Source organism: Jatropha curcas, chromosome 10 (genome assembly GCF_041381405.1).
Source record: "Jatropha curcas cultivar XTBG-Jc1 chromosome 10, XTBG_Jcur_1.0, whole genome shotgun sequence".
NCBI lineage: Eukaryota > Viridiplantae > Streptophyta > Magnoliopsida > Malpighiales > Euphorbiaceae > Jatropha > Jatropha curcas.
Window position 1 is genome coordinate 20,887,381 of NC_143160.1, and position 12,923 is coordinate 20,900,303.

A 12,923-nucleotide genomic window follows, 5' to 3' on the forward strand; every position below is an offset into this window, starting at 1 on the left:
TTTTCTCTTTGCCAATAAAAAATATATATATATAATAATAAAAATAATAAAGAAAAAAGAGAAAAGAAAAATAAAAGCTGGAGTCGAAAACCCGAAAGGGCGGCTTCAGGCAAGAATTGAGCCCGCTAGGCTGAAAACCCGAAAGGGCGGTCTAGGCAAAAGGTAGGGCAAAGAGCCTGCTAGAGTCGAAGACCCGAAAGGGCGGCTACTAGGCAAAAGTTAAGGCAAAAAGAAAAAAAAAAAAAAAAAAGGTGCTTTCAAAGGTCTTCTCAGGAGTATATAAATCATTTTTTCCAGGAACCACTGAATCCCTTCGAGTCAAAATTCACTACAAGAAAAAATTGAGTCTAAATCGAGTCTCTAAATCGAGTCTCCATCACCAGTGGTCATTCCACTACGAGTCACAAAAATCAAGTCATACTCAAAAGTTCATTTTGAAAGCGTTACTCTTTGAGTCATTCCTCGAAAAAAGATAGAGAGGAAAATGTCAATTCAATCCCCGGGGTTTCCAAAAAGACCCTGAAAATGTCAAACATAATCGTTGAGAGGTAATTCTTTAATCCTCATCTCCACTCGGGCCATCGTTTCTTCTTCGATCCTTTCAGACGAGCGATGTCATCCACATTGTCCGTTTCCTCGAGTCATATAAGTGGCTTTGTTCTCTTTGATTCCTCAATCGATTGGACAAGTACAACACCAATGTTTTGAGGCATTCCATGGTCAGCACCATTCTGGGGGCAAGAAGTGATAAGAACCTTCACCATTCTCCCATCACAGAAGTAATCACAGAATTTTTAGTCTTTCATTAAGAAGAAATTCTATTTCAGCTAATAAGGGCATCAATTCTCTCAAGCAGGGGGCAAAATCCTCCAATCGGATTCAGGGGCAAGTGTTATAAAAAAAAAAATACACACCCAGGGTGAAACCCAACCATCGTCAATCTCTTTTACACAAACCCAGGGTAGAACCCGGTTAATGGTTAACCTTTTTCTACATAAAACCTAGGGTGAAACCCTAACCAATAGACAACCATTTTTTTTCATCCAAAACCAAGCCATTTGATCATTTCGACTTTAGGTGGACCTTGGTTCTCAAAAATAAAACAAAACTCTTTTCAAGCCCTCATTAAGAGGCAAAACATCTTTTCAAGTCCTCTAAGAGGCAAAATCACTTTTTAAGCCCTCATTAAGAGGCAAACATCTTTTCAAATCCTCTAAGAGGCAAAATCTCTTTTCAAGTCCTCTAAGAGGCAAAACTTCTTTTTAAGTCCTCAAAAAAAAAAAAAAAAAAAAAAACTTTGTCTTAGTTAATCCTTTGATCATTTCATATATCCATGCATCTGATCATTTCATTTCAAAGAAAAAAAACAGCGGCGAGGTTTCCTCCTCCGCCCATCCTCAAAATTTGCTCCTTCAGACAGCCACTGGCTCTCATAAATCATTTTTATGATAGCCAGTGGGAGGCAACTGTGAATACTCAAATTTTGAGGCTCAGAAAGCCTGTTTTCCCGGACTACAAACAGTCCGGCCGGACCGGAGGCTATTTCGGAAGTTCACCGAAAATATGTCAATATGGTACTTAAAACGTCCGGAATGTCGCGAGGATCGCGGAACAGGTCCCGAAATATTTTCAGAGGTCCGGAACTCCCAAAAAGGCTCCCGAAGTGAGGCACGGTGTCCGCACCGGCCACGGCGGCGCCGACCACAGGGCGGCAGCTGCCGCCCTCCCGGTACCTGCCGCCAAGCCAGGCGGCACCTGCCGCCCCGGACCCGAAAATGGCCTATAAATAGGCCATTTTCAGCCATTTTTTGGCACCCCGGTCTGTGTTGACGGACGATCTTTCTCCCTCACGCTCCTTGCGATTTCTTTACCGCTTTTGCATTTAATTTAATTTTTATTGCATTTTTGTTGTGATATTTGAACACTAAAATTAAACAAATTAAAATTTAATTATTCCCAAGCAAGGAGCTTAATCTGGAGTTAAGAAGCGGTCGTCGATTAAATCAGGTATGTAAACAAAACTCTGCCTATTTAATTTTAGCACTTCATGCATATTTCTCTTCTACTCTTAATAATTCTACAATTGCATAAATGCATTCACGTCATCATTTAGACAAATAAACTGTCTTAATTAAACACGATTAAGCTTAAATGTCCGGTTAATTAATAACTGTGGTATTAAAGCCTTAAATCCGATAATATTGGTTAAAAGAGCCTAGTTAATTAATAACTACGGTTCAATTGCCTTATTTCGAACAAATCCGGCTTAAGTCCAATTAATCAATAACTGTGGCTAAAAGCCTTAATCGATCACGTCTCGACAATAAATTGTGATTAAGCTCGAACGCCCGATTAATTGATAATCGTGGCATTAAAGCCTAAATCGCACATTTTGGCAAACTAATTGCCTAAAACAACACATTTTGGCCAAATGCCTTAAAATCAACAATTTTGAGCGACAAATCGTTTAAATGAACCATTTTGGCACAAATGCCTCAAATCAACAATTTTGGCGACAAATCGCTTAAATGAATCATTTTTGGCTAAATGCCTTAAACCAACACTTTTGGCGATGAAACGCCTAATCGAATCAATCGATCCTTTGGCAAAATGCCTAAACAAAATGCACAAAGCATACACACATCATGCACAAAGCATACACAAACATGCACAAAGCATACACAAACATGCACGAAGCATACACACACTCATGCACAAAGCATACACAAACATGCACGAAGCATACACACACTCATGCATTAAGCATACACCTTCAAAGCCCTTCAAAGAAGGCCTATCGAACTACGTTGACTTTGATCTTCCATTCAAACGAAAGTACGTAGGCATGTTCGGGATTTCACCCCGGGTGGCAAGTCGAAATCATCAAAATCACTCAAACATTTCATTAATCCATCATTCACCTTGCAAAGCATTCATTTATCGGTTAGTTCATCATCAGCATGACATAGTCTCGGGATCCATCTCGGGTTTGCATACCATGCCTTACACATTGGGATAATTAATCTAGTAACTAGGTTAATTAAAATTGGAGTTATTTAGGGTTTTTTCCTAGTTTACCCTAAAATAATTAAACAAGGTGGCGACTCACACACTCACGTGCATTTCTTTCTCTTGTCATATGCATCACATGCCATATGCTTTTGGGGAAAGGGGTTCACATCTTCCATGCTCGAACAAAACATATCGAGCTTGACTTTCATTTTGTTAGGGAGCAGGTGCAGCAAAACGTGTTCAAGTCAAGTTTATTTCAGGACAAGACCAGCTTGCTGATATCATGACAAAACCTTTGGGGTCTCGGTTATTTTTGAAACATCGGGACAAGCTTCAACTTGTGTCTTTATCATCTTCAGCTTGAGGGGGGCTGTTGAGAGATTAGTTCCGTGGTCAAAGTAAATGATGTAGTTGAAGACTTATTCAAATTGTAATTAACGTGATTTGTGTAAGATATTTGATTCTTCTGTTTATAGTTTTCCTTAGTTATAGGAAAGCAGGTTATTTGTATTTTGATTATAAATAGTTAGCAGTTTGTATCTTAAAATATGAAAAGATTCTCATCTTCTTTATTCAGTTGTTTGTATAGCAGATTCCGTCCGTCGCAATTATGTAAAGTGGTCGCAAATTTTGAAAGTGATTGATTGGTAATCTATCGCAAATTCGAATTTAACGGTTATAATTTTGGTTGCAGTTCAGTTGCTAGTCGGTCGCAAAATGTAATTACAAAAAAAAATTGAATTATTAAAAACCAATATTTTTTGTACTGTCAAAAATCTGCATATATATACATCACAATCACAAGCATCATTATCAAGATCACAACACAATAATAATATAAGAATGGAATTGTTAATGTAATGTACTATACAAAATATGAAAAAAAATCACAGAAAGCTAAAAAGGTCCGAAATCAAATCTACGAGGTCGGTCCTCTGCACGATCCAGCATCGTAGCATCGGCAGGAGTATCTGTTGGATGTGTCGTAGTGTTGGTAGGAGTGACCAAGGTATCGTCTGTAGTATCCAGATCAAGAGAAGACGGTAATGGCTGATGCAGAGCTGTAGAAACATCTCGAACTGTAGCGGTCGGACGATCAGAGGAAGAAGTACCAGCACCATGCTGACTGGACTTCCGCTTGACTTACGCTTGAAGCTTTGCATGCTATCTCTCCTACTCATCAACACGAGCTTGTAATGCACTAATCTCCTCGGCACTGCTACCGGGCGGGCTGTGGTCGTGAGGAAGCTACAGAAGCGTCAGATGCTGAGCCTGAGCCGCAGTAAAACTGTGATGCCTGAGACCCGATGCCATATACTTTCGTCTTCTTTTTGCCCCCTACAGCCTCCAGATAAAGTGCTAGCTCATCAATTCTTGACTCAGCTTCAGATCCAGCCTGAGAAGAAATAACTCGCTCACGAGCTGTACTGTAGTTCTCCTGAAAACAACAAAATTAATTAATCAATGCAGTTGCAAGCTTTATTATATTGAACTTGTACACGTAAGAGAAGCCTAAAAGGTAAATGTAAATATTCTTCATTATTACTTACATTGACGCCCAACACACGTCTGTCGACAAACGTATTTCCATCGTGGTCCTTTGTGTGAGTGTAACTGAACACCTCCATCGGTGTGGGCTCACGACCATATTTTTTGGCCTGTAATGAATTTAATTATACGTAAGATATTAATATGGTGTTATTTCATTAAACATCAGTAAATGTAACTGTAACTAGTTGGCTCACTAATAATTGAGATGTCTCTATAGCAAATATTGATCCGCCTGTGTGTCGGGAAGGTCCTGCTCCGTCACAGCCAGTCTCACTACGTCTGTTTCGTGCAAATGTGTCACACTTTCTCTTGAATGCAGGATCCTCCCAAGCCTTCTGCCAACTCTCTCATATCTCCTAAGACATGCACTGCTACTTCTTGCCACTTTTAGCATAGCTGTAATGGCCTCTTCCCATACAAAATGCTTCTACAAGAATGAAAATAAAATTTCAATAAAGAGATGTAGCTTGATTATTAATTACATTGAATGAGGATATAACTTGAACCAAATCGTACCTGAAACTCTTCCCAATAAAAGTCTCTCACCTCCTGTGGTGCGGCATCCCATGTGTATCCATCCTTATTGAGATATAGCTTGATTATCCTCATAATTTGCCTTGATGCTCAAGAGGATGGATATATGCTGAGAAAAAAAAACATAAGTGAAATATAAGTAGACAAAAGCATCAAAATCTGAACAAAACCAATTTCAAAGGAAATAGTCAATAAGTACTTAATGTCCCGCTACCAAACTGAGCTTGTTACATGGCTCCGATGAAGCTGCGAAAGAAGTGACAAATGCTATCAATATAGATAAATAATTACTATATAACTGAAATGACAGTAAATGACATTTATGATTACCTGGTGCAGTAGGTGACTGTGAAGCTGGTGAAGACTCTACTGGTCCAGGAGGTGGGGTAGAAGAGGAAGGAACCGAAGGAAGTGATGGTGGCACGGGAGGCTGAGTAGAGGATGAAGCCCTAGACGTACCTGAAGAAGAAGGAGGAGGGATAGTCCCTCCTCGTCCACATGTATTGCATCCTCAGCCACAACCTCCATGCGGACCATTGCCAGATGCGTCTGAATCAAACACCCTACCTCTAGCCATCTGTACTACAGATAATAGAACCTATATATGTATGTATACAATTTTATAAATTGTAGAACATGTGGTAAATATGTATAAAGAAAGTGAATAACATTAAAATTCTTCATTAATAATATTATATATACATCTGTTAATTTGTTATCCATAATACATAACGCATTAAGTATTTTTGTCTTCATCATCATCTGCTTCATCTTCTTCTTCTTCTTCCTCTCCTTGATATTCACCTTCTAAGGTACCCATGATGATTTGATCTTCTTCCTCTTCATCATTCGATGCTCCTATTTCAACATAAGTTTCACTTTCATAATCCAATCTATCCGTTAAATCTTCAACAACTTGCATCGGTTGCGTATCAACCGCAACTTCTTGAAATGGCTCAAGTACTGCGAGTGAAGCAGATTGTTTGCTTTCAACTGCATGAACAACTGATCTAGGCTTGATTTTACATACTGTGAACCCCTTCCCCAAATGTCATAGGCATGTGATGCATATGATGGATGAGAAGAAATACACGTGATGTGTGTGAGTCGCCACCTTGTTTAATTATTTAAGGGTAAACTAGGAAAAAACCCTAAGTGACTCCATTTTTAATTAACCTAGTTACTAGATTAATTATCCCAATGATTAAGGCACAATCTACGAACCCGAGATGGATCCCGAGACTATGTCATGCCGATAAACTAACCGATGAATGAATGTTTTGCAAGGTGAATGATGGATTAATGAAATGTTTGAGTGATTTTGACTTGCCACCCGGGGTGAAATCCCGAACGTGCCTACGTACTTCCGTTTGAATGGAAGATCAAAGTCAACGTAGTTCGATAGGCCTCTTTTAGAGGGCTTTGAATGATATGCTTAATGCATGGGTGTGTGTATGCTTAGTGCATGATTTTGTGTATGCTTTGTGCATTTTGTGTGTATGCTTTATGCATGAGTGTGTATGCTTTGTGCATTTTGTGTGTATGCTTTATGCATGAGTGTGTATGCTTTGTGCATTTTGTGGTATGCTTTATGGATGAGTGTGTATGCTTTGTGCATTTTGTGTGTATGCTTTATGCATGATTTTAGGCGTTTTGCCAAAATTGATTGATTTTTACGATTGTCGCCAAAATGGTTGATTTTAAGGCCTTTGGCCAAAATGTGTTTTTTAGGCAATTGTTGCCAAAATGTGCGATTTAGGCGATTGTCGCCAAAATGGTTGATTTTAAGGCCTTTGGCCAAAATGTGTTGTTTTAGGCAATTAGTTTGCCAAAAATGTGCGATTTAGGCGATTGTCGCCCAAAATGGTTGATTTTAAGGCCTTTGGCCAAAAAGTGTTGATTTAAGCAATTCGTTTGCTAAAATGTGTAATTTAGGCGATTGTCGCCAAAATGGTTGATTCAAGGGGTTCGATTCAGAATAAGACGTAGGTGGTGTAGACGAGAGGTAGTGCTGCAGCTTTGTACAGGCCCATTACTAGAGCAAAACACAACTTCTCTATCTTGTTGTATTTTAGCTCGTAGTCTAGCATCCTCTTGCTAAGGTAATACACGGCATTTTCTACCCTGTATCTTTTGCTTGTTGAGCTAGCATTGCACCCATCGCTTCTTCTGTCACTGATAGGTACAACAGCAAAGGCTTTCCTAGCCTTGGTGGCTGTAAACTGGTGGGGATAACAGATATTGCTTGACTTGGTCGAAAGCTTTCTGACAATCCTCATTCCATTTTACGGCTACTCCTTTCCTGAGCAATTTGAAGATCGGACCACAAGTATTAGCCAATTGATTGATGAACCGGCTGATGTACTGTAGCCTTCCTAGGAAACCCCGGACTTCCTTTTCCGTCCTCGGTTCTGGTATTTCCATAACGGTTTTGGCTTTTGGAGGATCAATTTCTATGCCCTTCCGACTGACCATATGCCCCAGAAATACTCCGAATGTAGCTCCAAATAGACATTTTGCCGGGTTGAGTTTTAAATTGTACTTTCGAAGTCTAAGGAAGAACTTCTCAAGCGCTGTTGTATGTTCTTCAGCTGTTTTTTGATTTAACAACCATATCGTCCACGTACAAATCTACTTCTTCGTGAATCATGTCATGGAAGATGGTCGTCGCCATTCTTTGATAGGTTGCCCCGGCATTTTTGAGCCCAAAAGGCATGACCCTGTAGCAGTAGGTTCCCCACTCCGTGATGAATGCCGTTTTCTCTTTGTCTGGCACATGCATCATTATTTGGTTGTACCCGACAGCAAGATCGGTCAAGGAGACCATCTCGTGTCCCGCCATTCGGTCTACCAACAAGTCGATATGCGGCAGGGGGAAGTCGTCCTTCGGACATGCTCTATTCAAATCCCGATAGTCCACACACATTCTGACTTTGCCATCTTTCTTCGGCACTGGCACAATATTTGCTAACCATGTCGGGTAGGCAATGGGTTCTATGAATCTGTTCTCCAGTTGCTTGGCTACCTCCTCCTTGATTTTCAAGGACCATTCGGTCTTCAGCCTTCTTAGCCTCTGCTTCACTAGCTTAGCCTCGGGATATACTGGAATCTTGTGCACCACTATTGCTGGGTCAATTCCCGTGATGTCACTTGCCTTCCACATGAAACAATTGGCAAACTTCCTCAAGCATTCACTGACCTGTCCCTTGTTCACACAGTCAAATGCAATGTATGTATGTTCATTTTCTTCTTTGCCAATTATTATTTTTTCTTTTTCATTTTTTATTATTTCATTTATTTCTTTTTCATTATTTTTGCTTGGAAATGCTTGGAAAGATAGACACGCGGGGTAGTCAATAATTTGCAAGCCTTTATTGATAATGACGGAATCGTCTTCAAAAGTTACATTAAATTTGAAATCTGGATTTTCAAAATCCGACACAGATGACTCAAGACTGGAACTGGACTCTGACTCGGTTTCAGACTCGGGGTCAGACTCAGACTCAATACAAGATTTGATTACAGATTTTGACTCTAGGTTTGACTCGGGAGGGGGTTTATCAGCAGCGCGCTCCTCCTCGGCGTACCAGTTGGTGAGAGGGCCTTCGTTCGGCTTGATCAGGCTCAGCAGATCTTGGTCCCCATCATTTCCTGTGATAACTGCAATTTCGTCAAGGAGACTAGGTTGCATGAAGTCTTCCACTTCGAGCTCGGTTGTTACCTCTTCGGATAAGTCATTCAAGTCCAGGACACAGGTGTCATTCATTTCTAGGAATAGCTCGAAAGGATCGATCAATTCCTGGTCAGAAATAATAGCATTTACCCCGTGATTTGGTAAGGGATTAGTGCTAATGTTTGACTCACTTCTTGGGATGATTGAACCATCGTCTACCAGGTCTTGGATGCGGTTCTTAAGCGTCCAGCACGCTTCAGTCTCGTGCCCATGGCCTTGATGATATTCACAGTATTCATTGGTTCGGTAGTTTCTTGGTAAAGGGTAGGGTGGCGGCCTTGCTTCCAAGGGCTTGATGTAGTTTGCTTTGATAGCTTCTCGGAATACCAAAAGGATTGGCATCCCGAGATCAGTATATGTCCTTCTTGACCGATTGCCATTTCTCATATTGCCCACACGTAAAGGATTCGTGGGGGTGATGCTTGCCATTTCATGGACTTTGCCAGCTTGGCTAGGCTTCTCGTATTTTGAGGAACCCGAGTCTTCTTTCAGTTGCCCCATTTGAATTAAATCCTCTACCTTTGTAGCAGTGGCAATGAGTGACTGGAAGGTTGGTAAGTATTGGGTTTGTAACTGTTGTTGGTAGACAGGCTGCAGGTTCTTTATGATTATGTCTACCTGTTCTTGTTCAGAAGGCCGGTTGATCATTTGAGCGACCTTGGTCCTTTTCCTCGTAAGGAACGAGGGAAAAGGTTCATTGTTTTTCTGTTTGGTGGTGTCCAGTTTTCTTCTCATTTTCTGAGCTTCTGGCTCAGAAGCAGGCATGTCATCCAGGTTAAGGGTAGGATTTGTCGGTTCTGCGGCAGGTCCTTGATTGGAAACAGCAGGTCCACTTCCCTCACCGGAAGCCCCACTTCCATTACCATTACCCAATTCAGTTATCAGGGCAATCCTTTGGGCAGCCAATGCCTCATTCATTCTGGCCTCCATTCTGGCCTCCATTCTGGCCTCGAGTTGTTCTATAAGGTTTTTGATGTCAGAAAGTGATGCCATTGGTGCAGTTGAGATTGGTGAGGTCGGTGATAGCACAGTAGGTGTGGTTGGCACTAATGTTGGCACTTGAACAGGGGGTACCTGTAAGTATGAGGGTAACTGGATTAAGGGTATAGTAGTATCAGGGTAGCTGATATGAGAGAGAATGACTCTTTGTCCAACTGTGCATGACTGACAAACAGAAGGATATTTTTGTGTCCCTCCACTCTCTTCTCTTTTTTTTTTTAATGCTTATGGTATGTCATGAATGCGCACAACAACACGTCATAATTTATTTTAATGAGATGATTCGTACCATTGGGTGCATATAGTCCTAAAGGATAGGTTCTATAGGCTATGACACAAATAGAGAATCGGCTTATTAAGGGACCCTTGAACCTTGAGTATGGATATACCTAACCACATGTGAAACAAGGAGTTTCGCGTGGGTCCAACGGTACGCATACCCATGTGCCACCTCCAAAAGGATTAGAGATGGTTTGCGGTAACAGGGAGGACGCTTTGGCTGTCCGTCGGCATAATCAAAGAGACCTGCCGATCAGCGCTACTTGCTATCCAGACTCAGAAATTTGAACAGAAAGAGAAGAAATTCATTTGAAGTTCATTTTTTTTATGCAATGGAGAAAAGGATTCTCAATCGTGCAAATAAATCAACAAGTTTTAATGTCTTAATCACATTAATTAAGTCCGGATTTCCATATCAAGTATTCTTAAGGAAAGAACACTTGATTCATATCTGCAAAACAAAGCATTGTAAAATAATACCCTAAAGAAGGGCGGGTTAGTTTACACAACAATCGTAGTCCGCTTTATGCAAAATGATTACATATTACATCCCCAGTGAAGTCGCCAAACTGTGAACCCCTTCCCCAAAAGCATAGGCATGTGATGCATATGACAAGAGAAAGAAATGCACGTGAGTGTGTGAGTCGCCACCTTGTTTAATTATTTCAGGGTAAACTAGGAAAAAACCCTAAATGACTCCAATTTTAATTAACCTAGTTACTAGATTAATTATCCCAATGTGTAAGGCATGGTATGCAAACCCGAGATGGATCCCGAGACTATGTCATGCTGATAAACTAACCGATGAATGAATGTTTTGCAAGGTGAATGATGGATTAATGAAATGTTTGAGTGATTTTGATGATTTCGACTTGCCACCCGGGGTGAAATCCCGAACGTGCCTACGTACTTCCGTTTGAATGGAAGATCAAAGTCAACGTAGTTTGATAGGCCTTGTTTCAAGGGCTTTGAAGGTGTATGCTTAATGCATGAGTGTGTGTGTGTATGCTTAATGCATGAGTGTGTTTGTGTATGCTTTGCGCATGTTTGTGTATGCTTTGCGCATGTTTGTGTATGCTTTGTGCATGAGTGTGTATGCTTTGTGCATGAGTGTGTATGCTTTGTGCATTTTTGTGTGTATGCTTTGTGCATTTTTGTGTGTATGCTTTGTGCATAAGTGTGTATGCTTTGTGCATGAGTGTGTGCATGCTTTGTGCATTTTGTTTAGGCATTTCGCCAAAGATTGATTGGTTTTTAGGCATGTTGCCAAAAATGTTGATTTTAATGGCTTTTAGCCAAAATGATTTGATTTAGGCAATTGTTGCCAAAATGTGCGAGTTAGGCGATTATCGCCAAAATGGTTGATTTTACGGTTTTAAGCCGAAAATGTTGATTTTAAGGCATTTTGCCAAAAGATTGATTTTAAGCGATTTGTTGCTAAAAATGGTTGATTTTAGGCCTTGGCCAAAATGTGTTGTTTTAGGCAATTAATTTACCAAAAATGTGCGATTTAGGCGATTGTCGCCAAAATGGTTGATTTTAAGGCCTTTGGCCAAAATGTGTTGTTTTAGGCAATTAGTTTGCCAAAAATGTGTGATTTAGGCTTTAATGCCACGATTATCGATTAATCGGGCGTTCGAGCTTAATCACAATTTATTATCGAAACGTGATTGATTAAGGCTTTTAGCCACAATTATTGATTAATTGGACTTAAGCCGAATTTGTTCGAAATAAGGCAATTGAACCGTAGTTATTAATTAACTAGGCTCTTTTAGCCAATATTGTCGGATTTAAACTTTAATACCACGATTATTGATTAACCGGGCATTTAAGCTTAATCAAATTAATTAAGGCAGTTTATTTACCAAAAATAATGACGTGGATGCATTTATGCAATTGTAGAATTATTAAGAGTAGAAGATAAATATGCATGAAGTGCTAAAATTAAATAGGCAGAGTTTTGTTTACATACCTGATTTAATCGACGACCGCTTCTTAACTCTAGATTAAGCTCCTTGCTTAGGAAATATTAATTAATTTTAATTTGTTTAATTTTAATGTCCAAATATCACAATAAAAATGCAATAAAAATTAAATTAAATGCAAAAAGCGGTAAAGAAAATGCAAGGAGCGTGAGAGGGAGAAGGATTCGTCCGTCAATACAGACAAGGGTGTCAAAATTGGACTGAAAATGGCCTATTTATAGGCCATTTTCGGGTCTCGGGCGGCAGGTGCCGCCGGGAGGGCGGCAGCTGCCGCCCGGGGGGCTGGGCGGCAGGTGCCGCCTGGCTCGGCGGCAGGTGCCGCCCAGGAGGGCGGCAGCTGCCGCCCTGTCGGTGGGGCGGCAGGCCCCGCCCACGCTGGGCGGGGGGTGCCGCCTGGGAGGGCGGCAGCTGCCGCCCAGTCGGTGGGGCGGCAGGCCCCGCCTGGTCTGGGCGGCAGGTGTCGCCCAAGCTGGCGGCCAGTGCCGCCCAGGGGCGTGGGGGGGCCAGGCCCCGCGCGTGCGGGGCGGCACGCCTCGCCCGCGCGGGGCGACAGGCCCCGCGCACGCTGGGTGCTGCTGGCCTCGCCCGCGCGAGCGGCAGGCCCCGCCCGCAGCTGGGCGACAGGCCTCGCCCGCGCGAGCTTGGCAGCAGTCCTCGCCCGCGCGCGCGGCAGGGCCCCTAGCTCTCAGTGGGCGTCAGGCCCCGCGCGCGCTGGGCGGCAGTCCTCGCCCTCGCGGGGAGGCAGGGCCTCGCCCGCGCCGGGCGGCAGGCCTTGCCCAGGAAGTGGGGCGGCTGCTGCCGCCGTGCCCGGCGGCCGGCTCCGCCGTGGC